Raw genomic sequence first — 24,986 nt, forward strand, 5'->3', positions numbered from 1 at the left:
CTCACTTCCTCAAGAGCCTTGCACAAGAGATTTTCCTCCCGCCGAGGAAAGCAACTCAAAGGGAACCTTGCGAAAATCAAATTAGGAGCCAGATTGCGGGATGCTAGGCAAACTGTTTGTCAGAAAAGCAAATTCATTTTGAGAAGCCCTGACCTGCGGGAAGGAAAAGCATTCAAGGGCAGAAGAAGGACTGTTCCCTGACCGGGAATCGAACCCGGGCCGCGGCGGTGAGAGCGCCGAATCCTAACCACTAGACCACCAGGGAACCCAGAGCCATACAGCAAAAGTTCCTACACTGCTCTCCTAGTGACAAAGCTCATGGGGGCTGAAAGCATATTTTATTCTACAGCGAATATGAATCAGAACTTGAAAAAACACTCATGATTCCACCAGACTGTTTGTCACTTCCAAGCACAGGCCATCCCCTCCCCCGTGCTACTGAACCGACGAATTCCTGTACAATCGGGATCCCCGGGAAATCACAAGAGGGACACCTAGTGGCCGCTGATAGCTCAAAGACAGCTGGTACACCTTCTCACACCTACCTCGTTATTCAGCTTGCTGGAAGAATACATTGCGAATGACCGATTCAAGAGTGCAAGGGAGAAGAGTGCTCCAAAGTAGATGTATACATCGCAGCCGGGTTTATCAGCAATTTACCTTTCTGATGAGCTGGTACTGCACTTTACGCCCACATAGAGCACCTGACTGGGTGGGGGACTGCGTGCGCATGAAGGTGGCTGAGGGCAATGGGAGCAAAGCAACCTGGGACACAGGGGACCCAGCCCCTTTCCTCTGCTTTCGTCTATAGGTCGGGGTGCCTTTTTAAGGACCTTCGATTAAAAAAAGCGGAGCTGCGTGGACAAATTACGCACGTCTACGTCTTAGAGGGATCTTCCCTGACCGGGAATCGAACCCGGGCCGCGGCAGTGAAAGCGCCGAATCCTAGCCACTAGACCACCAGGGAGGAGATGCTCTTGTGAGCCTGCCTTGCTCACTTCCTTATTGTGACTAAGCTAACTCCACTGTATAGATTGCCCATAAAGTACGAGTGGGGAAAAGTTAGGTGTCACACAGTGTGTTTGTCATAAGCAATTACCTTTATCCTCCTGCAAAAGCCTTTTTACTCTGCAATCACCTCTTGCTGGACAGCCTGCGCTGGAGCAGCCAGCATGAAAAGGGAGCTGAGTAAGGCAGGGCCTAGGGTCTCACCAGGGTGGCCGAGTGGTTAAGGCGTTGGACTTAAGATCCAATGGACAGTTGTCCGCATGGGTTCGAGCCCCATCCCTGGTATGGATTTTCAGCGGGTGTGTAGGAACTTGCAGATGCTTTTTTAAAGCATTTTCCTCTGCCTTCCTCACCCTCCCAGTGCCCTTCCTTAACAGTCCCAATTCACGTCTCAGCTGTGGGGTCTGCTGCTACTCTGCACTTAGCATGGATGCTTCCCAAAGCAATGCAGTGCCACCTACGCAGAGCCCCTGCTTAGAGAAATACACCTCCTATGTCTTTTCCCACTGAAGGGAGCAGGAGGAAGTACTTGCTTCCTGGGGAACATGGGCCTGCCACTGGAATTTGTTAACCCGCCTCTTGCGGATTTCTCCCCTTTCTTTGATTTACACCTGCAGGCTCTCCCTTGCCATCGGAGCAGGATCTGCTGATGCAGGCCCGGCTGGATCAAATGTGCAAAGGCTTGTCCCCAGGCCTCGGGAAAAAATTGAGCAGAGATTCCCGCCTCCGCCTCCGCCTCCTCTTGCCTTCCGAACGGGCTTCCAAACGGGCAATGCCCTGACGGGTCCCCCACGCCCCATCCTGCCCATGCCCACACCCCTGTATATGAGGGTGACCCATGTCCCTCACCCTCCATGCTCGAACGGAAGACACGTGTGTCCTGAGGGGAGCGCCAGACAGGCATTTCTCCGGCCAGGCAGACCCCTGCAGCACCCGTTAGGCTCCAAAGCCTGTACATTCCCAAGATGCCACTGGTCACTATGCAAATCAGACAGCCCTGGCCACACCCTCTCCGCCGCTGGGCTCTGCTGCTTTCGGTACGTGCAGCTCAGCTTTTTCTTACCCTGAACCAGACTTCCGTTTCAGCAAAAAGGTGGGTTGCAGTGGGTCCGGGATGCCGTTTGGAGACAAAGCCTGCGGCCCTGTCAAAGATGACTTCCTGCCGCACACCATGTGGTCAGAAGCCTACGAAAAGAAGCGCACCTCGGAATACAGAATCTCACTTCCTCAAGAGCCTTGCACAAGAGATTTTCCTCCCGCCGAGGAAAGCAACTCAAAGGGAACCTTGCGAAAATCAAATTAGGAGCCAGATTGCGGGATGCTAGGCAAACTGTTTGTCAGAAAAGCAAATTCATTTTGAGAAGCCCTGACCTGCGGGAAGGAAAAGCATTCAAGGGCAGAAGAAGGACTGTTCCCTGACCGGGAATCGAACCCGGGCCGCGGCGGTGAGAGCGCCGAATCCTAACCACTAGACCACCAGGGAACCCAGAGCCATACAGCAAAAGTTCCTACACTGCTCTCCTAGTGACAAAGCTCATGGGGGCTGAAAGCATATTTTATTCTACAGCGAATATGAATCAGAACTTGAAAAAACACTCATGATTCCACCAGACTGTTTGTCACTTCCAAGCACAGGCCATCCCCTCCCCCGTGCTACTGAACCGACGAATTCCTGTACAATCGGGATCCCCGGGAAATCACAAGAGGGACACCTAGTGGCCGCTGATAGCTCAAAGACAGCTGGTACACCTTCTCACACCTACCTCGTTATTCAGCTTGCTGGAAGAATACATTGCGAATGACCGATTCAAGAGTGCAAGGGAGAAGAGTGCTCCAAAGTAGATGTATACATCGCAGCCGGGTTTTCCAGCAATTTACCTTTCTGATGAGCTGGTACTGCACTTTACGCCCACATAGAGCACCTGACTGGGTGGGGGACTGCGTGCGCATGAAGGTGGCTGAGGGCAATGGGAGCAAAGCAACCTGGGACACAGGGGACCCAGCCCCTTTCCTCTGCTTTCGTCTATAGGTCGGGGTGCCTTTTTAAGGACCTTCGATTAAAAAAAGCTGAGCTGCGTGGACAAATTACGCACGTCTACGTCTTAGAGGGATCTTCCCTGACCGGGAATCGAACCCGGGCCGCGGCGGTGAAAGCGCCGAATCCTAGCCACTAGACCACCAGGGAGGAGATGCTCTTGTGAGCCTGCCTTGCTCACTTCCTTATTGTGACTAAGCTAACTCCACTGTATAGATTGCCCATAAAGTACGAGTGGGGAAAAGTTAGGTGTCACACAGTGTGTTTGTCATAAGAAATTACCTTTATCCTCCTGCAAAAGCCTTTTTACTCTGCAATCACCTCTTGCTGGACAGCCTGCGCTGGAGCAGCCAGCATGAAAAGGGAGCTGAGTAAGGCAGGGCCTAGGGTCTCACCAGGGTGGCCGAGTGGTTAAGGCGTTGGACTTAAGATCCAATGGACAGTTGTCCGCATGGGTTCGAGCCCCATCCCTGGTATGGGTTTTCAGCGGGTGTGTAGGAACTTGCAGATGCTTTTTTAAAGCATTTTCCTCTGCCCTCCTCACCCTCCCAGTGCCCTTCCTTAACAGTCCCAATTCACGTCTCAGCTGTGGGGTCTGCTGCTACTCTGCACTTAGCATGGATGCTTCCCAAAGCAATGCAGTGCCACCTACGCAGAGCCCCTGCTTAGAGAAATACACCTCCTATGTCTTTTCCCACTGAAGGGAGCAGGAGGAAGTACTTGCTTCCTGGGGAACATGGGCCTGCCACTGGAATTTGTTAACCCGCCTCTTGCGGATTTCTCCCCTTTCTTTGATTTACACCTGCAGGCTCTCCCTTGCCATCGGAGCAGGATCTGCTGATGCAGGCCCGGCTGGATCAAATGTGCAAAGGCTTGTCCCCAGGTCTCGGGAAAAAATTGAGCAGAGATTCCCGCCTCCGCCTCCGCCTCCTCTTGCCTTCCGAACGGGCTTCCAAACGGGCAATGCCCTGACGGGTCCCCCACGCCCCATCCTGCCCATGCCCACACCCCTGTATATGAGGGTGACCCATGTCCCTCACCCTCCATGCTCGAACGGAAGACACGTGTGTCCTGAGGGGAGCGCCAGACAGGCATTTCTCCGGCCAGGCAGACCCCTGCAGCACCCGTTAGGCTCCAAAGCCTGTACATTCCCAAGATGCCACTGGTCACTATGCAAATCAGACAGCCCTGGCCACACCCTCTCCGCCGCTGGGCTCTGCTGCTTTCGGTACGTGCAGCTCAGCTTTTTCTTACCCTGAACCAGACTTCCGTTTCAGCAAAAAGGTGGGTTGCAGTGGGTCCGGGATGCCATTTGGAGACAAAGCCTGCGGCCCTGTCAAAGATGACTTCCTGCCGCACACCATGTGGTCAGAAGCCTACGAAAAGAAGCGCACCTCGGAATACAGAATCTCACTTCCTCAAGAGCCTTGCACAAGAGATTTTCCTCTCGCCGAGGAAAGCAACTCAAAGGGAACCTTGCGAAAATCAAATTAGGAGCCAGATTGCGGGATGCTAGGCAAACTGTTTGTCAGAAAAGCAAATTCATTTTGAGAAGCCCTGACCTGCGGGAAGGAAAAGCATTCAAGGGCAGAAGAAGGACTGTTCCCTGACCGGGAATCGAACCCGGGCCGCGGCGGTGAGAGCGCCGAATCCTAACCACTAGACCACCAGGGAACCCAGAGCCATACAGCAAAAGTTCCTACACTGCTCTCCTAGTGACAAAGCTCATGGGGGCTGAAAGCATATTTTATTCTACAGCGAATATGAATCAGAACTTGAAAAAACACTCATGATTCCACCAGACTGTTTGTCACTTCCAAGCACAGGCCATCCCCTCCCCCGTGCTACTGAACCGACGAATTCCTGTACAATCGGGATCCCCGGGAAATCACAAGAGGGACACCTAGTGGCCGCTGATAGCTCAAAGACAGCTGGTACACCTTCTCACACCTACCTCGTTATTCAGCTTGCTGGAAGAATACATTGCGAATGACCGATTCAAGAGTGCAAGGGAGAAGAGTGCTCCAAAGTAGATGTATACATCGCAGCCGGGTTTTCCAGCAATTTACCTTTCTGATGAGCTGGTACTGCACTTTACGCCCACATAGAGCACCTGACTGGGTGGGGGACTGCGTGCGCATGAAGGTGGCTGAGGGCAATGGGAGCAAAGCAACCTGGGACACAGGGGACCCAGCCCCTTTCCTCTGCTTTCGTCTATAGGTCGGGGTGCCTTTTTAAGGACCTTCGATTAAAAAAAGCTGAGCTGCGTGGACAAATTACGCACGTCTACGTCTTAGAGGGATCTTCCCTGACCGGGAATCGAACCCGGGCCGCGGCAGTGAAAGCGCCGAATCCTAGCCACTAGACCACCAGGGAGGAGATGCTCTTGTGAGCCTGCCTTGCTCACTTCCTTATTGTGACTAAGCTAACTCCACTGTATAGATTGCCCATAAAGTACGAGTGGGGAAAAGTTAGGTGTCACACAGTGTGTTTGTCATAAGCAATTACCTTTATCCTCCTGCAAAAGCCTTTTTACTCTGCAATCACCTCTTGCTGGACAGCCTGCGCTGGAGCAGCCAGCATGAAAAGGGAGCTGAGTAAGGCAGGGCCTAGGGTCTCACCAGGGTGGCCGAGTGGTTAAGGCGTTGGACTTAAGATCCAATGGACAGTTGTCCGCATGGGTTCGAGCCCCATCCCTGGTATGGGTTTTCAGCGGGTGTGTAGGAACTTGCAGATGCTTTTTTAAAGCATTTTCCTCTGCCCTCCTCACCCTCCCAGTGCCCTTCCTTAACAGTCCCAATTCACGTCTCAGCTGTGGGGTCTGCTGCTACTCTGCACTTAGCATGGATGCTTCCCAAAGCAATGCAGTGCCACCTACGCAGAGCCCCTGCTTAGAGAAATACACCTCCTATGTCTTTTCCCACTGAAGGGAGCAGGAGGAAGTACTTGCTTCCTGGGGAACATGGGCCTGCCACTGGAATTTGTTAACCCGCCTCTTGCGGATTTCTCCCCTTTCTTTGATTTACACCTGCAGGCTCTCCCTTGCCATCGGAGCAGGATCTGCTGATGCAGGCCCGGCTGGATCAAATGTGCAAAGGCTTGTCCCCAGGCCTCGGGAAAAAATTGAGCAGAGATTCCCGCCTCCGCCTCCGCCTCCTCTTGCCTTCCGAACGGGCTTCCAAACGGGCAATGCCCTGACGGGTCCCCCACGCCCCATCCTGCCCATGCCCACACCCCTGTATATGAGGGTGACCCATGTCCCTCACCCTCCATGCTCGAACGGAAGACACGTGTGTCCTGAGGGGAGCGCCAGACAGGCATTTCTCCGGCCAGGCAGACCCCTGCAGCACCCGTTAGGCTCCAAAGCCTGTACATTCCCAAGATGCCACTGGTCACTATGCAAATCAGACAGCCCTGGCCACACCCTCTCCGCCGCTGGGCTCTGCTGCTTTCGGTACGTGCAGCTCAGCTTTTTCTTACCCTGAACCAGACTTCCGTTTCAGCAAAAAGGTGGGTTGCAGTGGGTCCGGGATGCCATTTGGAGACAAAGCCTGCGGCCCTGTCAAAGATGACTTCCTGCCGCACACCATGTGGTCAGAAGCCTACGAAAAGAAGCGCACCTCGGAATACAGAATCTCACTTCCTCAAGAGCCTTGCACAAGAGATTTTCCTCCCGCCGAGGAAAGCAACTCAAAGGGAACCTTGCGAAAATCAAATTAGGAGCCAGATTGCGGGATGCTAGGCAAACTGTTTGTCAGATTAGCAAATTCATTTTGAGAAGCCCTGACCTGCGGGAAGGAAAAGCATTCAAGGGCAGAAGAAGGACTGTTCCCTGACCGGGAATCGAACCCGGGCCGCAGCGGTAAGAGCGCCGAATCCTAACCACTAGACCACCAGGGAACCCAGAGCCATACAGCAAAAGTTCCTACACTGCTCTCCTAGTGACAAAGCTCATGGGGGCTGAAAGCATATTTTATTCTACAGCGAATATGAATCAGAACTTGAAAAAACACTCATGATTCCACCAGACTGTTTGTCACTTCCAAGCACAGGCCATCCCCTCCCCCGTGCTACTGAACCGACGAATTCCTGTACAATCGGGATCCCCGGGAAATCACAAGAGGGACACCTAGTGGCCGCTGATAGCTCAAAGACAGCTGGTACACCTTCTCACACCTACCTCGTTATTCAGCTTGCTGGAAGAATACATTGCGAATGACCGATTCAAGAGTGCAAGGGAGAAGAGTGCTCCAAAGTAGATGTATACATCGCAGCCGGGTTTTCCAGCAATTTACCTTTCTGATGAGCTGGTACTGCACTTTACGCCCACATAGAGCACCTGACTGGGTGGGGGACTGCGTGCGCATGAAGGTGGCTGAGGGCAATGGGAGCAAAGCAACCTGGGACACAGGGGACCCAGCCCCTTTCCTCTGCTTTCGTCTATAGGTCGGGGTGCCTTTTTAAGGACCTTCGATTAAAAAAAGCTGAGCTGCGTGGACAAATTACGCACGTCTACGTCTTAGAGGGATCTTCCCTGACCGGGAATCGAACCCGGGCCGCGGCAGTGAAAGCGCCGAATCCTAGCCACTAGACCACCAGGGAGGAGATGCTCTTGTGAGCCTGCCTTGCTCACTTCCTTATTGTGACTAAGCTAACTCCACTGTATAGATTGCCCATAAAGTACGAGTGGGGAAAAGTTAGGTGTCACACAGTGTGTTTGTCATAAGCAATTACCTTTATCCTCCTGCAAAAGCCTTTTTACTCTGCAATCACCTCTTGCTGGACAGCCTGCGCTGGAGCAGCCAGCATGAAAAGGGAGCTGAGTAAGGCAGGGCCTAGGGTCTCACCAGGGTGGCCGAGTGGTTAAGGCGTTGGACTTAAGATCCAATGGACAGTTGTCCGCATGGGTTCGAGCCCCATCCCTGGTATGGGTTTTCAGCGGGTGTGTAGGAACTTGCAGATGCTTTTTGAAAGCATTTTCCTCTGCCCTCCTCACCCTCCCAGTGCCCTTCCTTAACAGTCCCAATTCACGTCTCAGCTGTGGGGTCTGCTGCTACTCTGCACTTAGCATGGATGCTTCCCAAAGCAATGCAGTGCCACCTACGCAGAGCCCCTGCTTAGAGAAATACACCTCCTATGTCTTTTCCCACTGAAGGGAGCAGGAGGAAGTACTTGCTTCCTGGGGAACATGGGCCTGCCACTGGAATTTGTTAACCCGCCTCTTGCGGATTTCTCCCCTTTCTTTGATTTACACCTGCAGGCTCTCCCTTGCCATCGGAGCAGGATCTGCTGATGCAGGCCCGGCTGGATAAAATGTGCAAAGGCTTGTCCCCAGGCCTCGGGAAAAAATTGAGCAGAGATTCCCGCCTCCGCCTCCGCCTCCTCTTGCCTTCCGAACGGGCTTCCAAACGGGCAATGCCCTGACGGGTCCCCCACGCCCCATCCTGCCCATGCCCACACCCCTGTATATGAGGGTGACCCATGTCCCTCACCCTCCATGCTCGAACGGAAGACACGTGTGTCCTGAGGGGAGCGCCAGACAGGCATTTCTCCGGCCAGGCAGACCCCTGCAGCACCCGTTAGGCTCCAAAGCCTGTACATTCCCAAGATGCCACTGGTCACTATGCAAATCAGACAGCCCTGGCCACACCCTCTCCGCCGCTGGGCTCTGCTGCTTTCGGTACGTGCAGCTCAGCTTTTTCTTACCCTGAACCAGACTTCCGTTTCAGCAAAAAGGTGGGTTGCAGTGGGTCCGGGATGCCATTTGGAGACAAAGCCTGCGGCCCTGTCAAAGATGACTTCCTGCCGCACACCATGTGGTCAGAAGCCTACGAAAAGAAGCGCACCTCGGAATACAGAATCTCACTTCCTCAAGAGCCTTGCACAAGAGATTTTCCTCCCGCCGAGGAAAGCAACTCAAAGGGAACCTTGCGAAAATCAAATTAGGAGCCAGATTGCGGGATGCTAGGCAAACTGTTTGTCAGAAAAGCAAATTCATTTTGAGAAGCCCTGACCTGCGGGAAGGAAAAGCATTCAAGGGCAGAAGAAGGACTGTTCCCTGACCGGGAATCGAACCCGGGCCGCGGCGGTGAGAGCGCCGAATCCTAACCACTAGACCACCAGGGAACCCAGAGCCATACAGCAAAAGTTCCTACACTGCTCTCCTAGTGACAAAGCTCATGGGGGCTGAAAGCATATTTTATTCTACAGCGAATATGAATCAGAACTTGAAAAAACACTCATGATTCCACCAGACTGTTTGTCACTTCCAAGCACAGGCCATCCCCTCCCCCGTGCTACTGAACCGACGAATTCCTGTACAATCGGGATCCCCGGGAAATCACAAGAGGGACACCTAGTGGCCGCTGATAGCTCAAAGACAGCTGGTACACCTTCTCACACCTACCTCGTTATTCAGCTTGCTGGAAGAATACATTGCGAATGACCGATTCAAGAGTGCAAGGGAGAAGAGTGCTCCAAAGTAGATGTATACATCGCAGCCGGGTTTTCCAGCAATTTACCTTTCTGATGAGCTGGTACTGCACTTTACGCCCACATAGAGCACCTGACTGGGTGGGGGACTGCGTGCGCATGAAGGTGGCTGAGGGCAATGGGAGCAAAGCAACCTGGGACACAGGGGACCCAGCCCCTTTCCTCTGCTTTCGTCTATAGGTCGGGGTGCCTTTTTAAGGACCTTCGATTAAAAAAAGCTGAGCTGCGTGGACAAATTACGCACGTCTACGTCTTAGAGGGATCTTCCCTGACCGGGAATCGAACCCGGGCCGCGGCGGTGAAAGCGCCGAATCCTAGCCACTAGACCACCAGGGAGGAGATGCTCTTGTGAGCCTGCCTTGCTCACTTCCTTATTGTGACTAAGCTAACTCCACTGTATAGATTGCCCATAAAGTACGAGTGGGGAAAAGTTAGGTGTCACACAGTGTGTTTGTCATAAGAAATTACCTTTATCCTCCTGCAAAAGCCTTTTTACTCTGCAATCACCTCTTGCTGGACAGCCTGCGCTGGAGCAGCCAGCATGAAAAGGGAGCTGAGTAAGGCAGGGCCTAGGGTCTCACCAGGGTGGCCGAGTGGTTAAGGTGTTGGACTTAAGATCCAATGGACAGTTGTCCGCATGGGTTCGAGCCCCATCCCTGGTATGGGTTTTCAGCGGGTGTGTAGGAACTTGCAGATGCTTTTTTAAAGCATTTTCCTCTGCCCTCCTCACCCTCCCAGTGCCCTTCCTTAACAGTCCCAATTCACGTCTCAGCTGTGGGGTCTGCTGCTACTCTGCACTTAGCATGGATGCTTCCCAAAGCAATGCAGTGCCACCTACGCAGAGCCCCTGCTTAGAGAAATACACCTCCTATGTCTTTTCCCACTGAAGGGAGCAGGAGGAAGTACTTGCTTCCTGGGGAACATGGGCCTGCCACTGGAATTTGTTAACCCGCCTCTTGCGGATTTCTCCCCTTTCTTTGATTTACACCTGCAGGCTCTCCCTTGCCATCGGAGCAGGATCTGCTGATGCAGGCCCGGCTGGATCAAATGTGCAAAGGCTTGTCCCCAGGCCTCGGGAAAAAATTGAGCAGAGATTCCCGCCTCCGCCTCCGCCTCCTCTTGCCTTCCGAACGGGCTTCCAAACGGGCAATGCCCTGACGGGTCCCCCACGCCCCATCCTGCCCATGCCCACACCCCTGTATATGAGGGTGACCCATGTCCCTCACCCTCCATGCTCGAACGGAAGACACGTGTGTCCTGAGGGGAGCGCCAGACAGGCATTTCTCCGGCCAGGCAGACCCCTGCAGCACCCGTTAGGCTCCAAAGCCTGTACATTCCCAAGATGCCACTGGTCACTATGCAAATCAGACAGCCCTGGCCACACCCTCTCCGCCGCTGGGCTCTGCTGCTTTCGGTACGTGCAGCTCAGCTTTTTCTTACCCTGAACCAGACTTCCGTTTCAGCAAAAAGGTGGGTTGCAGTGGGTCCGGGATGCCATTTGGAGACAAAGCCTGCGGCCCTGTCAAAGATGACTTCCTGCCGCACACCATGTGGTCAGAAGCCTACGAAAAGAAGCGCACCTCGGAATACAGAATCTCACTTCCTCAAGAGCCTTGCACAAGAGATTTTCCTCCCGCCGAGGAAAGCAACTCAAAGGGAACCTTGCGAAAATCAAATTAGGAGCCAGATTGCGGGATGCTAGGCAAACTGTTTGTCAGAAAAGCAAATTCATTTTGAGAAGCCCTGACCTGCGGGAAGGAAAAGCATTCAAGGGCAGAAGAAGGACTGTTCCCTGACCGGGAATCAAACCCGGGCCGCGGCGGTGAGAGCGCCGAATCCTAACCACTAGACCACCAGGGAACCCAGAGCCATACAGCAAAAGTTCCTACACTGCTCTCCTAGTGACAAAGCTCATGGGGGCTGAAAGCATATTTTATTCTACAGCGAATATGAATCAGAACTTGAAAAAACACTCATGATTCCACCAGACTGTTTGTCACTTCCAAGCACAGGCCATCCCCTCCCCCGTGCTACTGAACCGACGAATTCCTGTACAATCGGGATCCCCGGGAAATCACAAGAGGGACACCTAGTGGCCGCTGATAGCTCAAAGACAGCTGGTACACCTTCTCACACCTACCTCGTTATTCAGCTTGCTGGAAGAATACATTGCGAATGACCGATTCAAGAGTGCAAGGGAGAAGAGTGCTCCAAAGTAGATGTATACATCGCAGCCGGGTTTTCCAGCAATTTACCTTTCTGATGAGCTGGTACTGCACTTTACGCCCACATAGAGCACCTGACTGGGTGGGGGACTGCGTGCGCATGAAGGTGGCTGAGGGCAATGGGAGCAAAGCAACCTGGGACACAGGGGACCCAGCCCCTTTCCTCTGCTTTCGTCTATAGGTCGGGGTGCCTTTTTAAGGACCTTCGATTAAAAAAAGCTGAGCTGCGTGGACAAATTACGCACGTCTACGTCTTAGAGGGATCTTCCCTGACCGGGAATCGAACCCGGGCCGCGGCGGTGAAAGCGCCGAATCCTAGCCACTAGACCACCAGGGAGGAGATGCTCTTGTGAGCCTGCCTTGCTCACTTCCTTATTGTGACTAAGCTAACTCCACTGTATAGATTGCCCATAAAGTACGAGTGGGGAAAAGTTAGGTGTCACACAGTGTGTTTGTCATAAGAAATTACCTTTATCCTCCTGCAAAAGCCTTTTTACTCTGCAATCACCTCTTGCTGGACAGCCTGCGCTGGAGCAGCCAGCATGAAAAGGGAGCTGAGTAAGGCAGGGCCTAGGGTCTCACCAGGGTGGCCGAGTGGTTAAGGCGTTGGACTTAAGATCCAATGGACAGTTGTCCGCATGGGTTCGAGCCCCATCCCTGGTATGGGTTTTCAGCGGGTGTGTAGGAACTTGCAGATGCTTTTTTAAAGCATTTTCCTCTGCCTTCCTCACCCTCCCAGTGCCCTTCCTTAACAGTCCCAATTCACGTCTCAGCTGTGGGGTCTGCTGCTACTCTGCACTTAGCATGGATGCTTCCCAAAGCAATGCAGTGCCACCTACGCAGAGCCCCTGCTTAGAGAAATACACCTCCTATGTCTTTTCCCACTGAAGGGAGCAGGAGGAAGTACTTGCTTCCTGGGGAACATGGGCCTGCCACTGGAATTTGTTAACCCGCCTCTTGCGGATTTCTCCCCTTTCTTTGATTTACACCTGCAGGCTCTCCCTTGCCATCGGAGCAGGATCTGCTGATGCAGGCCCGGCTGGATCAAATGTGCAAAGGCTTGTCCCCAGGCCTCGGGAAAAAATTGAGCAGAGATTCCCGCCTCCGCCTCCGCCTCCTCTTGCCTTCCGAACGGGCTTCCAAACGGGCAATGCCCTGACGGGTCCCCCACGCCCCATCCTGCCCATGCCCACACCCCTGTATATGAGGGTGACCCATGTCCCTCACCCTCCATGCTCGAACGGAAGACACGTGTGTCCTGAGGGGAGCGCCAGACAGGCATTTCTCCGGCCAGGCAGACCCCTGCAGCACCCGTTAGGCTCCAAAGCCTGTACATTCCCAAGATGCCACTGGTCACTATGCAAATCAGACAGCCCTGGCCACACCCTCTCCGCCGCTGGGCTCTGCTGCTTTCGGTACGTGCAGCTCAGCTTTTTCTTACCCTGAACCAGACTTCCGTTTCAGCAAAAAGGTGGGTTGCAGTGGGTCCGGGATGCCATTTGGAGACAAAGCCTGCGGCCCTGTCAAAGATGACTTCCTGCCGCACACCATGTGGTCAGAAGCCTACGAAAAGAAGCGCACCTCGGAATACAGAATCTCACTTCCTCAAGAGCCTTGCACAAGAGATTTTCCTCCCGCCGAGGAAAGCAACTCAAAGGGAACCTTGCGAAAATCAAATTAGGAGCCAGATTGCGGGATGCTAGGCAAACTGTTTGTCAGAAAAGCAAATTCATTTTGAGAAGCCCTGACCTGCGGGAAGGAAAAGCATTCAAGGGCAGAAGAAGGACTGTTCCCTGACCGGGAATCGAACCCGGGCCGCGGCGGTGAGAGCGCCGAATCCTAACCACTAGACCACCAGGGAACCCAGAGCCATACAGCAAAAGTTCCTACACTGCTCTCCTAGTGACAAAGCTCATGGGGGCTGAAAGCATATTTTATTCTACAGCGAATATGAATCAGAACTTGAAAAAACACTCATGATTCCACCAGACTGTTTGTCACTTCCAAGCACAGGCCATCCCCTCCCCCGTGCTACTGAACCGACGAATTCCTGTACAATCGGGATCCCCGGGAAATCACAAGAGGGACACCTAGTGGCCGCTGATAGCTCAAAGACAGCTGGTACACCTTCTCACACCTACCTCGTTATTCAGCTTGCTGGAAGAATACATTGCGAATGACCGATTCAAGAGTGCAAGGGAGAAGAGTGCTCCAAAGTAGATGTATACATCGCAGCCGGGTTTATCAGAAATTTACCTTTCTGATGAGCTGGTACTGCACTTTACGCCCACATAGAGCACCTGACTGGGTGGGGGACTGCGTGCGCATGAAGGTGGCTGAGGGCAATGGGAGCAAAGCAACCTGGGACACAGGGGACCCAGCCCCTTTCCTCTGCTTTCGTCTATAGGTCGGGGTGCCTTTTTAAGGACCTTCGATTAAAAAAAGCGGAGCTGCGTGGACAAATTACGCACGTCTACGTCTTAGAGGGATCTTCCCTGACCGGGAATCGAACCCGGGCCGCGGCAGTGAAAGCGCCGAATCCTAGCCACTAGACCACCAGGGAGGAGATGCTCTTGTGAGCCTGCCTTGCTCACTTCCTTATTGTGACTAAGCTAACTCCACTGTATAGATTGCCCATAAAGTACGAGTGGGGAAAAGTTAGGTGTCACACAGTGTGTTTGTCATAAGCAATTACCTTTATCCTCCTGCAAAAGCCTTTTTACTCTGCAATCACCTCTTGCTGGACAGCCTGCGCTGGAGCAGCCAGCATGAAAAGGGAGCTGAGTAAGGCAGGGCCTAGGGTCTCACCAGGGTGGCCGAGTGGTTAAGGCGTTGGACTTAAGATCCAATGGACAGTTGTCCGCATGGGTTCGAGCCCCATCCCTGGTATGGATTTTCAGCGGGTGTGTAGGAACTTGCAGATGCTTTTTTAAAGCATTTTCCTCTGCCTTCCTCACCCTCCCAGTGCCCTTCCTTAACAGTCCCAATTCACGTCTCAGCTGTGGGGTCTGCTGCTACTCTGCACTTAGCATGGATGCTTCCCAAAGCAATGCAGTGCCACCTACGCAGAGCCCCTGCTTAGAGAAATACACCTCCTATGTCTTTTCCCACTGAAGGGAGCAGGAGGAAGTACTTGCTTCCTGGGGAACATGGGCCTGCCACTGGAATTTGTTAACCCGCCTCTTGCGGATTTCTCCCCTTTCTTTGATTTACACCTGCAGGCTCTCCCTTGCCATCGGAGCAGGATCTGCTGATGCAGGCCCGGCTGGATCAAATGTGCAAAGGCTTGTCCCCAGGCCTCGGGAAAAAATTGAGCAGAGATTCCCGCCTCCGCCTCCGCCTCCTCTTGCCTTCCGAACGGGCTTCCAAACGGGCAATGCCCTGACGGGTCCCCCACGCCCCATCCTGCCCATGCCCACACCCCTGTATATGAGGGTGACCCATGTCCCTCACCCTCCATGCTCGAACGGAAGACACGTGTGTCCTGAGGGGAGCGCCAGACAGGCATTTCTCCGGCCAGGCAGACCCCTGCAGCACCCGTTAGGCTCCAAAGCCTGTACATTCCCAAGATGCCACTGGTCACTATGCAAATCAGACAGCCCTGGCCACACCCTCTCCGCCGCTGGGCTCTGCTGCTTTCGGTACGTGCAGCTCAGCTTTTTCTTACCCTGAACCAGACTTCCGTTTCAGCAAAAAGGTGGGTTGCAGTGGGTCCGGGATGCCGTTTGGAGACAAAGCCTGCGGCCCTGTCAAAGATGACTTCCTGCCGCACACCATGTGGTCAGAAGCCTACGAAAAGAAGCGCACCTCGGAATACAGAATCTCACTTCCTCAAGAGCCTTGCACAAGAGATTTTCCTCCCGCCGAGGAAAGCAACTCAAAGGGAACCTTGCGAAAATCAAATTAGGAGCCAGATTGCGGGATGCTAGGCAAACTGTTTGTCAGAAAAGCAAATTCATTTTGAGAAGCCCTGACCTGCGGGAAGGAAAAGCATTCAAGGGCAGAAGAAGGACTGTTCCCTGACCGGGAATCGAACCCGGGCCGCGGCGGTGAGAGCGCCGAATCCTAACCACTGGACCACCAGGGAACCCACAGCCATACAGCAAAAGTTCCTACACTGCTCTCCTAGTGACAAAGCTCATGGGGGCTGAAAGCATATTTTATTCTACAGCGAATATGAATCAGAACTTGAAAAAACACTCATGATTCCACCAGACTGTTTGTCACTTCCAAGCACAGGCCATCCCCTCCCCCGTGCTACTGAACCGACGAATTCCTGTACAATCGGGATCCCCGGGAAATCACAAGAGGGACACCTAGTGGCCGCTGATAGCTCAAAGACAGCTGGTACACCTTCTCACACCTACCTCGTTATTCAGCTTGCTGGAAGAATACATTGCGAATGACCGATTCAAGAGTGCAAGGGAGAAGAGTGCTCCAAAGTAGATGTATACATCGCAGCCGGGTTTTCCAGCAATTTACCTTTCTGATGAGCTGGTACTGCACTTTACGCCCACATAGAGCACCTGACTGGGTGGGGGACTGCGTGCGCATGAAGGTGGCTGAGGGCAATGGGAGCAAAGCAACCTGGGACACAGGGGACCCAGCCCCTTTCCTCTGCTTTCGTCTATAGGTCGGGGTGCCTTTTTAAGGACCTTCGATTAAAAAAAGCTGAGCTGCGTGGACAAATTACGCACGTCTACGTCTTAGAGGGATCTTCCCTGACCGGGAATCGAACCCGGGCCGCGGCGGTGAAAGCGCCGAATCCTAGCCACTAGACCACCAGGGAGGAGATGCTCTTGTGAGCCTGCCTTGCTCACTTCCTTATTGTGACTAAGCTAACTCCACTGTATAGATTGCCCATAAAGTACGAGTGGGGAAAAGTTAGGTGTCACACAGTGTGTTTGTCATAAGCAATTACCTTTATCCTCCTGCAAAAGCCTTTTTACTCTGCAATCACCTCTTGCTGGACAGCCTGCGCTGGAGCAGCCAGCATGAAAAGGGAGCTGAGTAAGGCAGGGCCTAGGGTCTCACCAGGGTGGCCGAGTGGTTAAGGCGTTGGACTTAAGATCCAATGGACAGTTGTCCGCATGGGTTCGAGCCCCATCCCTGGTATGGGTTTTCAGCGGGTGTGTAGGAACTTGCAGATGCTTTTTGAAAGCATTTTCCTCTGCCCTCCTCACCCTCCCAGTGCCCTTCCTTAACAGTCCCAATTCACGTCTCAGCTGTGGGGTCTGCTGCTACTCTGCACTTAGCATGGATGCTTCCCAAAGCAATGCAGTGCCACCTACGCAGAGCCCCTGCTTAGAGAAATACACCTCCTATGTCTTTTCCCACTGAAGGGAGCAGGAGGAAGTACTTGCTTCCTGGGGAACATGGGCCTGCCACTGGAATTTGTTAACCCGCCTCTTGCGGATTTCTCCCCTTTCTTTGATTTACACCTGCAGGCTCTCCCTTGCCATCGGAGCAGGATCTGCTGATGCAGGCCCGGCTGGATCAAATGTGCAAAGGCTTGTCCCCAGGCCTCGGGAAAAAATTGAGCAGAGATTCCCGCCTCCGCCTCCGCCTCCTCTTGCCTTCCGAACGGGCTTCCAAACGGGCAATGCCCTGACGGGTCCCCCACGCCCCATCCTGCCCATGCCCACACCCCTGTATATGAGGGTGACCCATGTCCCTCACCCTCCATGCTCGAACGGAAGACACGTGTGTCCTGAGGGGAGCGCCAGACAGGCATTTCTCCGGCCAGGCAGACCCCTGCAGCACCCGTTAGGCTCCAAAGCCTGTACATTCCCAAGATGCCACTGGTCACTATGCAAATCAGACAGCCCTGGCCACACCCTCTCCGCCGCTGGGCTCTGCTGCTTTCGGTACGTGCAGCTCAGCTTTTTCTTACCCTGAACCAGACTTCCGTTTCAGCAAAAAGGTGGGTTGCAGTGGGTCCGGGATGCCATTTGGAGACAAAGCCTGCGGCCCTGTCAAAGATGACTTCCTGCCGCACACCATGTGGTCAGAAGCCTACGAAAAGAAGCGCACCTCGGAATACAGAATCTCACTTCCTCAAGAGCCTTGCACAAGAGATTTTCCTCCCGCCGAGGAAAGCAACTCAAAGGGAACCTTGCGAAAATCAAATTAGGAGCCAGATTGCGGGATGCTAGGCAAACTGTTTGTCAGAAAAGCAAATTCATTTTGAGAAGCCCTGACCTGCGGGAAGGAAAAGCATTCAAGGGCAGAAGAAGGACTGTTCCCTGACCGGGAATCGAACCCGGGCCGCGGCGGTGAGAGCGCCGAATCCTAACCACTAGACCACCAGGGAACCCAGAGCCATACAGCAAAAGTTCCTACACTGCTCTCCTAGTGACAAAGCTCATGGGGGCTGAAAGCATATTTTATTCTACAGCGAATATGAATCAGAACTTGAAAAAACACTCATGATTCCACCAGACTGTTTGTCACTTCCAAGCACAGGCCATCCCCTCCCCCGTGCTACTGAACCGACGAATTCCTGTACAATCGGGATCCCCGGGAAATCACAAGAGGGACACCTAGTGGCCGCTGATAGCTCAAAGACAGCTGGTACACCTTCTCACACCTACCTCGTTATTCAGCTTGCTGGAAGAATACATTGCGAATGACCGATTCAAGAGTGCAAGGGAGAAGAGTGCTCCAAAGTAGATGTATACATCGCAGCCGGGTTTTCCAGCAATTTACCTTTCTGATGAGCTGGTACTGCACTTTACGCCCACATAGAGCACCTGACTGGGTGGGGGACTGCGTGCGCATGAAGGTGGCTGAGGGCAATGGGAGCAAAGCAACCTGGGACACAGGGGACCCAGCCCCTTTCCTCTGCTTTCGTCTATAGGTCGGGGTGCCTTTTTAAGGACCTTCGATTAAAAAAAGCTGAGCTGCGTGGACAAATTACGCACGTCTACGTCTTAGAGGGATCTTCCCTGACCGGGAATCGAACCCGGGCCGCGGCAGTGAAAGCGCCGAATCCTAGCCACTAGACCACCAGGGAGGAGATGCTCTTGTGAGCCTGCCTTGCTCACTTCCTTATTGTGACTAAGCTAACTCCACTGTATAGATTGCCCATAAAGTACGAGTGGGGAAAAGTTAGGTGTCACACAGTGTGTTTGTCATAAGCAATTACCTTTATCCTCCTGCAAAAGCCTTTTTACTCTGCAATCACCTCTTGCTGGACAGCCTGCGCTGGAGCAGCCAGCATGAAAAGGGAGCTGAGTAAGGCAGGGCCTAGGGTCTCACCAGGGTGGCCGAGTGGTTAAGGCGTTGGACTTAAGATCCAATGGACAGTTGTCCGCATGGGTTCGAGCCCCATCCCTGGTATGGATTTTCAGCGGGTGTGTAGGAACTTGCAGATGCTTTTTTAAAGCATTTTCCTCTGCCTTCCTCACCCTCCCAGTGCCCTTCCTTAACAGTCCCAATTCACGTCTCAGCTGTGGGGTCTGCTGCTACTCTGCACTTAGCATGGATGCTTCCCAAAGCAATGCAGTGCCACCTACGCAGAGCCCCTGCTTAGAGAAATACACCTCCTATGTCTTTTCCCACTGAAGGGAGCAGGAGGAAGTACTTGCTTCCTGGGGAACATGGGCCTGCCACTGGAATTTGTTAACCCGCCTCTTGCGGATTTCTCCCCTTTCTTTGATTTACACCTGCAGGCTCTCCCTTGCCATCGGAGCAGGATCTGCTGATGCAGGCCCGGCTGGATCAAATGTGCAAAGGCTTGTCCCCAGGCCTCGGGAAAAAATTGAGCAGAGATTCCCGCCTCCGCCTCCGCCTCCTCTTGCCTTCCGAACGGGCTTCCAAACGGGCAATGCCCTGACGGGTCCCCCACGCCCCATCCTGCCCATGCCCACACCCCTGTATATGAGGGTGACCCATGTCCCTCACCCTCCATGCTCGAACGGAAGACACGTGTGTCCTGAGGGGAGCGCCAGACAGGCATTTCTCCGGCCAGGCAGACCCCTGCAGCACCCGTTAGGCTCCAAAGCCTGTACATTCCCAAGATGCCACTGGTCACTATGCAAATCAGACAGCCCTGGCCACACCCTCTCCGCCGCTGGGCTCTGCTGCTTTCGGTACGTGCAGCTCAGCTTTTTCTTACCCTGAACCAGACTTCCGTTTCAGCAAAAAGGTGGGTTGCAGTGGGTCCGGGATGCCGTTTGGAGACAAAGCCTGCGGCCCTGTCAAAGATGACTTCCTGCCGCACACCATGTGGTCAGAAGCCTACGAAAAGAAGCGCACCTCGGAATACAGAATCTCACTTCCTCAAGAGCCTTGCACAAGAGATTTTCCTCCCGCCGAGGAAAGCAACTCAAAGGGAACCTTGCGAAAATCAAATTAGGAGCCAGATTGCGGGATGCTAGGCAAACTGTTTGTCAGAAAAGCAAATTCATTTTGAGAAGCCCTGACCTGCGGGAAGGAAAAGCATTCAAGGGCAGAAGAAGGACTGTTCCCTGACCGGGAATCGAACCCGGGCCGCGGCGGTGAGAGCGCCGAATCCTAACCACTGGACCACCAGGGAACCCACAGCCATACAGCAAAAGTTCCTACACTGCTCTCCTAGTGACAAAGCTCATGGGGGCTGAAAGCATATTTTATTCTACAGCGAATATGAATCAGAACTTGAAAAAACACTCATGATTCCACCAGACTGTTTGTCACTTCCAAGCACAGGCCATCCCCTCCCCCGTGCTACTGAACCGACGAATTCCTGTACAATCGGGATCCCCGGGAAATCACAAGAGGGACACCTAGTGGCCGCTGATAGCTCAAAGACAGCTGGTACACCTTCTCACACCTACCTCGTTATTCAGCTTGCTGGAAGAATACATTGCGAATGACCGATTCAAGAGTGCAAGGGAGAAGAGTGCTCCAAAGTAGATGTATACATCGCAGCCGGGTTTTCCAGCAATTTACCTTTCTGATGAGCTGGTACTGCACTTTACGCCCACATAGAGCACCTGACTGGGTGGGGGACTGCGTGCGCATGAAGGTGGCTGAGGGCAATGGGAGCAAAGCAACCTGGGACACAGGGGACCCAGCCCCTTTCCTCTGCTTTCGTCTATAGGTCGGGGTGCCTTTTTAAGGACCTTCGATTAAAAAAAGCTGAGCTGCGTGGACAAATTACGCACGTCTACGTCTTAGAGGGATCTTCCCTGACCGGGAATCGAACCCGGGCCGCGGCGGTGAAAGCGCCGAATCCTAGCCACTAGACCACCAGGGAGGAGATGCTCTTGTGAGCCTGCCTTGCTCACTTCCTTATTGTGACTAAGCTAACTCCACTGTATAGATTGCCCATAAAGTACGAGTGGGGAAAAGTTAGGTGTCACACAGTGTGTTTGTCATAAGCAATTACCTTTATCCTCCTGCAAAAGCCTTTTTACTCTGCAATCACCTCTTGCTGGACAGCCTGCGCTGGAGCAGCCAGCATGAAAAGGGAGCTGAGTAAGGCAGGGCCTAGGGTCTCACCAGGGTGGCCGAGTGGTTAAGGCGTTGGACTTAAGATCCAATGGACAGTTGTCCGCATGGGTTCGAGCCCCATCCCTGGTATGGGTTTTCAGCGGGTGTGTAGGAACTTGCAGATGCTTTTTGAAAGCATTTTCCTCTGCCCTCCTCACCCTCCCAGTGCCCTTCCTTAACAGTCCCAATTCACGTCTCAGCTGTGGGGTCTGCTGCTACTCTGCACTTAGCATGGATGCTTCCCAAAGCAATGCAGTGCCACCTACGCAGAGCCCCTGCTTAGAGAAATACACCTCCTATGTCTTTTCCCACTGAAGGGAGCAGGAGGAAGTACTTGCTTCCTGGGGAACATGGGCCTGCCACTGGAATTTGTTAACCCGCCTCTTGCGGATTTCTCCCCTTTCTTTGATTTACACCTGCAGGCTCTCCCTTGCCATCGGAGCAGGATCTGCTGATGCAGGCCCGGCTGGATCAAATGTGCAAAGGCTTGTCCCCAGGCCTCGGGAAAAAATTGAGCAGAGATTCCCGCCTCCGCCTCCGCCTCCTCTTGCCTTCCGAACGGGCTTCCAAACGGGCAATGCCCTGACGGGTCCCCCACGCCCCATCCTGCCCATGCCCACACCCCTGTATATGAGGGTGACCCATGTCCCTCACCCTCCATGCTCGAACGGAAGACACGTGTGTCCTGAGGGGAGCGCCAGACAGGCATTTCTCCGGCCAGGCAGACCCCTGCAGCACCCGTTAGGCTCCAAAGCCTGTACATTCCCAAGATGCCACTGGTCACTATGCAAATCAGACAGCCCTGGCCACACCCTCTCCGCCGCTGGGCTCTGCTGCTTTCGGTACGTGCAGCTCAGCTTTTTCTTACCCTGAACCAGACTTCCGTTTCAGCAAAAAGGTGGGTTGCAGTGGGTCCGGGATGCCATTTGGAGACAAAGCCTGCGGCCCTGTCAAAGATGACTTCCTGCCGCACACCATGTGGTCAGAAGCCTACGAAAAGAAGCGCACCTCGGAATACAGAATCTCACTTCCTCAAGAGCCTTGCACAAGAGATTTTCCTCCCGCCGAGGAAAGCAACTCAAAGGGAACCTTGCGAAAATCAAATTAGGAGCCAGATTGCGGGATGCTAGGCAAACTGTTTGTCAGAAAAGCAAATTCATTTTGAGAAGCCCTGACCTGCGGGAAGGAAAAGCATTCAAGGGCAGAAGAAGGACTGTTCCCTGACCGGGAATCGAACCCGGGCCGCGGCGGTGAGAGCGCCGAATCCTAACCACTAGACCACCAGGGAACCCAGAGCCATACAGCAAAAGTTCCTACACTGCTCTCCTAGTGACAAAGCTCATGGGGGCTGAAAGCATATTTTATTCTACAGCGAATATGAATCAGAACTTGAAAAAACACTCATGATTCCACCAGACTGTTTGTCACTTCCAAGCACAGGCCATCCCCTCCCCCGTGCTACTGAACCGACGAATTCCTGTACAATCGGGATCCCCGGGAAATCACAAGAGGGACACCTAGTGGCCGCTGATAGCTCAAAGACAGCTGGTACACCTTCTCACACCTACCTCGTTATTCAGCTTGCTGGAAGAATACATTGCGAATGACCGATTCAAGAGTGCAAGGGAGAAGAGTGCTCCAAAGTAGATGTATACATCGCAGCCGGGTTTTCCAGCAATTTACCTTTCTGATGAGCTGGTACTGCACTTTACGCCCACATAGAGCACCTGACTGGGTGGGGGACTGCGTGCGCATGAAGGTGGCTGAGGGCAATGGGAGCAAAGCAACCTGGGACACAGGGGACCCAGCCCCTTTCCTCTGCTTTCGTCTATAGGTCGGGGTGCCTTTTTAAGGACCTTCGATTAAAAAAAGCTGAGCTGCGTGGACAAATTACGCACGTCTACGTCTTAGAGGGATCTTCCCTGACCGGGAATCGAACCCGGGCCGCGGCAGTGAAAGCGCCGAATCCTAGCCACTAGACCACCAGGGAGGAGATGCTCTTGTGAGCCTGCCTTGCTCACTTCCTTATTGTGACTAAGCTAACTCCACTGTATAGATTGCCCATAAAGTACGAGTGGGGAAAAGTTAGGTGTCACACAGTGTGTTTGTCATAAGCAATTACCTTTATCCTCCTGCAAAAGCCTTTTTACTCTGCAATCACCTCTTGCTGGACAGCCTGCGCTGGAGCAGCCAGCATGAAAAGGGAGCTGAGTAAGGCAGGGCCTAGGGTCTCACCAGGGTGGCCGAGTGGTTAAGGCGTTGGACTTAAGATCCAATGGACAGTTGTCCGCATGGGTTCGAGCCCCATCCCTGGTATGGGTTTTCAGCGGGTGTGTAGGAACTTGCAGATGCTTTTTTAAAGCATTTTCCTCTGCCCTCCTCACCCTCCCAGTGCCCTTCCTTAACAGTCCCAATTCACGTCTCAGCTGTGGGGTCTGCTGCTACTCTGCACTTAGCATGGATGCTTCCCAAAGCAATGCAGTGCCACCTACGCAGAGCCCCTGCTTAGAGAAATACACCTCCTATGTCTTTTCCCACTGAAGGGAGCAGGAGGAAGTACTTGCTTCCTGGGGAACATGGGCCTGCCACTGGAATTTGTTAACCCGCCTCTTGCGGATTTCTCCCCTTTCTTTGATTTACACCTGCAGGCTCTCCCTTGCCATCGGAGCAGGATCTGCTGATGCAGGCCCGGCTGGATCAAATGTGCAAAGGCTTGTCCCCAGGCCTCGGGAAAAAATTGAGCAGAGATTCCCGCCTCTGCCTCCGCCTCCTCTTGCCTTCCGAACGGGCTTCCAAACGGGCAATGCCCTGACGGGTCCCCCACGCCCCATCCTGCCCATGCCCACACCCCTGTATATGAGGGTGACCCATGTCCCTCACCCTCCATGCTCGAACGGAAGACACGTGTGTCCTGAGGGGAGCGCCAGACAGGCATTTCTCCGGCCAGGCAGACCCCTGCAGCACCCGTTAGGCTCCAAAGCCTGTACATTCCCAAGATGCCACTGGTCACTATGCAAATCAGACAGCCCTGGCCACACCCTCTCCGCCGCTGGGCTCTGCTGCTTTCGGTACGTGCAGCTCAGCTTTTTCTTACCCTGAACCAGACTTCCGTTTCAGCAAAAAGGTGGGTTGCAGTGGGTCCGGGATGCCATTTGGAGACAAAGCCTGCGGCCCTGTCAAAGATGACTTCCTGCCGCACACCATGTGGTCAGAAGCCTACGAAAAGAAGCGCACCTCGGAATACAGAATCTCACTTCCTCAAGAGCCTTGCACAAGAGATTTTCCTCCCGCCGAGGAAAGCAACTCAAAGGGAACCTTGCGAAAATCAAATTAGGAGCCAGATTGCGGGATGCTAGGCAAACTGTTTGTCAGATTAGCAAATTCATTTTGAGAAGCCCTGACCTGCGGGAAGGAAAAGCATTCAAGGGCAGAAGAAGGACTGTTCCCTGACCGGGAATCGAACCCGGGCCGCAGCGGTGAGAGCGCCGAATCCTAACCACTAGACCACCAGGGAACCCAGAGCCATACAGCAAAAGTTCCTACACTGCTCTCCTAGTGACAAAGCTCATGGGGGCTGAAAGCATATTTTATTCTACAGCGAATATGAATCAGAACTTGAAAAAACACTCATGATTCCACCAGACTGTTTGTCACTTCCAAGCACAGGCCATCCCCTCCCCCGTGCTACTGAACCGACGAATTCCTGTACAATCGGGATCCCCGGGAAATCACAAGAGGGACACCTAGTG

The 24,986-nt window shown here is 53.4% G+C and overlaps 24 non-coding genes across 24 annotated transcripts; 10 read left to right on the plus strand and 14 right to left on the minus strand.

Moving 5' to 3' along the window:
* Positions 1-193: 193 nt before the first annotated feature.
* Positions 194-265, minus strand: TRNAE-CUC (transfer RNA glutamic acid (anticodon CUC)). Its single transcript has one exon. It is a non-coding gene; the product is annotated as a tRNA-Glu (tRNA).
* A 945-nt stretch (positions 266-1,210) lies between these two features.
* TRNAL-UAA (transfer RNA leucine (anticodon UAA)) lies at positions 1,211-1,293 on the plus strand. Its single transcript has one exon. It is a non-coding gene; the product is annotated as a tRNA-Leu (tRNA).
* A 1,126-nt stretch (positions 1,294-2,419) lies between these two features.
* Positions 2,420-2,491, minus strand: TRNAE-CUC (transfer RNA glutamic acid (anticodon CUC)). Its single transcript has one exon. It is a non-coding gene; the product is annotated as a tRNA-Glu (tRNA).
* A 630-nt stretch (positions 2,492-3,121) lies between these two features.
* TRNAE-UUC (transfer RNA glutamic acid (anticodon UUC)) lies at positions 3,122-3,193 on the minus strand. Its single transcript has one exon. It is a non-coding gene; the product is annotated as a tRNA-Glu (tRNA).
* Positions 3,194-3,436: 243 nt separating this feature from the next.
* Positions 3,437-3,519, plus strand: TRNAL-UAA (transfer RNA leucine (anticodon UAA)). The gene has a single exon. It is a non-coding gene; the product is annotated as a tRNA-Leu (tRNA).
* Positions 3,520-4,645: 1,126 nt separating this feature from the next.
* Positions 4,646-4,717, minus strand: TRNAE-CUC (transfer RNA glutamic acid (anticodon CUC)). The gene has a single exon. It is a non-coding gene; the product is annotated as a tRNA-Glu (tRNA).
* A 945-nt stretch (positions 4,718-5,662) lies between these two features.
* On the plus strand, positions 5,663-5,745 carry TRNAL-UAA (transfer RNA leucine (anticodon UAA)). The gene has a single exon. It is a non-coding gene; the product is annotated as a tRNA-Leu (tRNA).
* Positions 5,746-7,888: 2,143 nt separating this feature from the next.
* TRNAL-UAA (transfer RNA leucine (anticodon UAA)) lies at positions 7,889-7,971 on the plus strand. Its single transcript has one exon. It is a non-coding gene; the product is annotated as a tRNA-Leu (tRNA).
* Positions 7,972-9,097: 1,126 nt separating this feature from the next.
* On the minus strand, positions 9,098-9,169 carry TRNAE-CUC (transfer RNA glutamic acid (anticodon CUC)). Its single transcript has one exon. It is a non-coding gene; the product is annotated as a tRNA-Glu (tRNA).
* Positions 9,170-9,799: 630 nt separating this feature from the next.
* TRNAE-UUC (transfer RNA glutamic acid (anticodon UUC)) lies at positions 9,800-9,871 on the minus strand. Its single transcript has one exon. It is a non-coding gene; the product is annotated as a tRNA-Glu (tRNA).
* Positions 9,872-12,025: 2,154 nt separating this feature from the next.
* TRNAE-UUC (transfer RNA glutamic acid (anticodon UUC)) lies at positions 12,026-12,097 on the minus strand. The gene has a single exon. It is a non-coding gene; the product is annotated as a tRNA-Glu (tRNA).
* A 243-nt stretch (positions 12,098-12,340) lies between these two features.
* TRNAL-UAA (transfer RNA leucine (anticodon UAA)) lies at positions 12,341-12,423 on the plus strand. Its single transcript has one exon. It is a non-coding gene; the product is annotated as a tRNA-Leu (tRNA).
* Positions 12,424-13,549: 1,126 nt separating this feature from the next.
* TRNAE-CUC (transfer RNA glutamic acid (anticodon CUC)) lies at positions 13,550-13,621 on the minus strand. Its single transcript has one exon. It is a non-coding gene; the product is annotated as a tRNA-Glu (tRNA).
* A 945-nt stretch (positions 13,622-14,566) lies between these two features.
* TRNAL-UAA (transfer RNA leucine (anticodon UAA)) lies at positions 14,567-14,649 on the plus strand. Its single transcript has one exon. It is a non-coding gene; the product is annotated as a tRNA-Leu (tRNA).
* Positions 14,650-15,775: 1,126 nt separating this feature from the next.
* Positions 15,776-15,847, minus strand: TRNAE-CUC (transfer RNA glutamic acid (anticodon CUC)). Its single transcript has one exon. It is a non-coding gene; the product is annotated as a tRNA-Glu (tRNA).
* A 630-nt stretch (positions 15,848-16,477) lies between these two features.
* TRNAE-UUC (transfer RNA glutamic acid (anticodon UUC)) lies at positions 16,478-16,549 on the minus strand. The gene has a single exon. It is a non-coding gene; the product is annotated as a tRNA-Glu (tRNA).
* A 243-nt stretch (positions 16,550-16,792) lies between these two features.
* TRNAL-UAA (transfer RNA leucine (anticodon UAA)) lies at positions 16,793-16,875 on the plus strand. Its single transcript has one exon. It is a non-coding gene; the product is annotated as a tRNA-Leu (tRNA).
* A 1,126-nt stretch (positions 16,876-18,001) lies between these two features.
* On the minus strand, positions 18,002-18,073 carry TRNAE-CUC (transfer RNA glutamic acid (anticodon CUC)). The gene has a single exon. It is a non-coding gene; the product is annotated as a tRNA-Glu (tRNA).
* A 945-nt stretch (positions 18,074-19,018) lies between these two features.
* Positions 19,019-19,101, plus strand: TRNAL-UAA (transfer RNA leucine (anticodon UAA)). The gene has a single exon. It is a non-coding gene; the product is annotated as a tRNA-Leu (tRNA).
* Positions 19,102-20,227: 1,126 nt separating this feature from the next.
* On the minus strand, positions 20,228-20,299 carry TRNAE-CUC (transfer RNA glutamic acid (anticodon CUC)). The gene has a single exon. It is a non-coding gene; the product is annotated as a tRNA-Glu (tRNA).
* A 630-nt stretch (positions 20,300-20,929) lies between these two features.
* TRNAE-UUC (transfer RNA glutamic acid (anticodon UUC)) lies at positions 20,930-21,001 on the minus strand. Its single transcript has one exon. It is a non-coding gene; the product is annotated as a tRNA-Glu (tRNA).
* A 243-nt stretch (positions 21,002-21,244) lies between these two features.
* TRNAL-UAA (transfer RNA leucine (anticodon UAA)) lies at positions 21,245-21,327 on the plus strand. Its single transcript has one exon. It is a non-coding gene; the product is annotated as a tRNA-Leu (tRNA).
* Positions 21,328-22,453: 1,126 nt separating this feature from the next.
* TRNAE-CUC (transfer RNA glutamic acid (anticodon CUC)) lies at positions 22,454-22,525 on the minus strand. Its single transcript has one exon. It is a non-coding gene; the product is annotated as a tRNA-Glu (tRNA).
* A 945-nt stretch (positions 22,526-23,470) lies between these two features.
* TRNAL-UAA (transfer RNA leucine (anticodon UAA)) lies at positions 23,471-23,553 on the plus strand. Its single transcript has one exon. It is a non-coding gene; the product is annotated as a tRNA-Leu (tRNA).
* Positions 23,554-24,986: the final 1,433 nt, after the last annotated feature.

The sequence above is a fragment of the Triturus cristatus genome, chromosome 5_2 (genome assembly GCF_964204655.1).
Source record: "Triturus cristatus chromosome 5_2, aTriCri1.1, whole genome shotgun sequence".
Classification (NCBI taxonomy): Eukaryota; Metazoa; Chordata; class Amphibia; order Caudata; family Salamandridae; genus Triturus; species Triturus cristatus.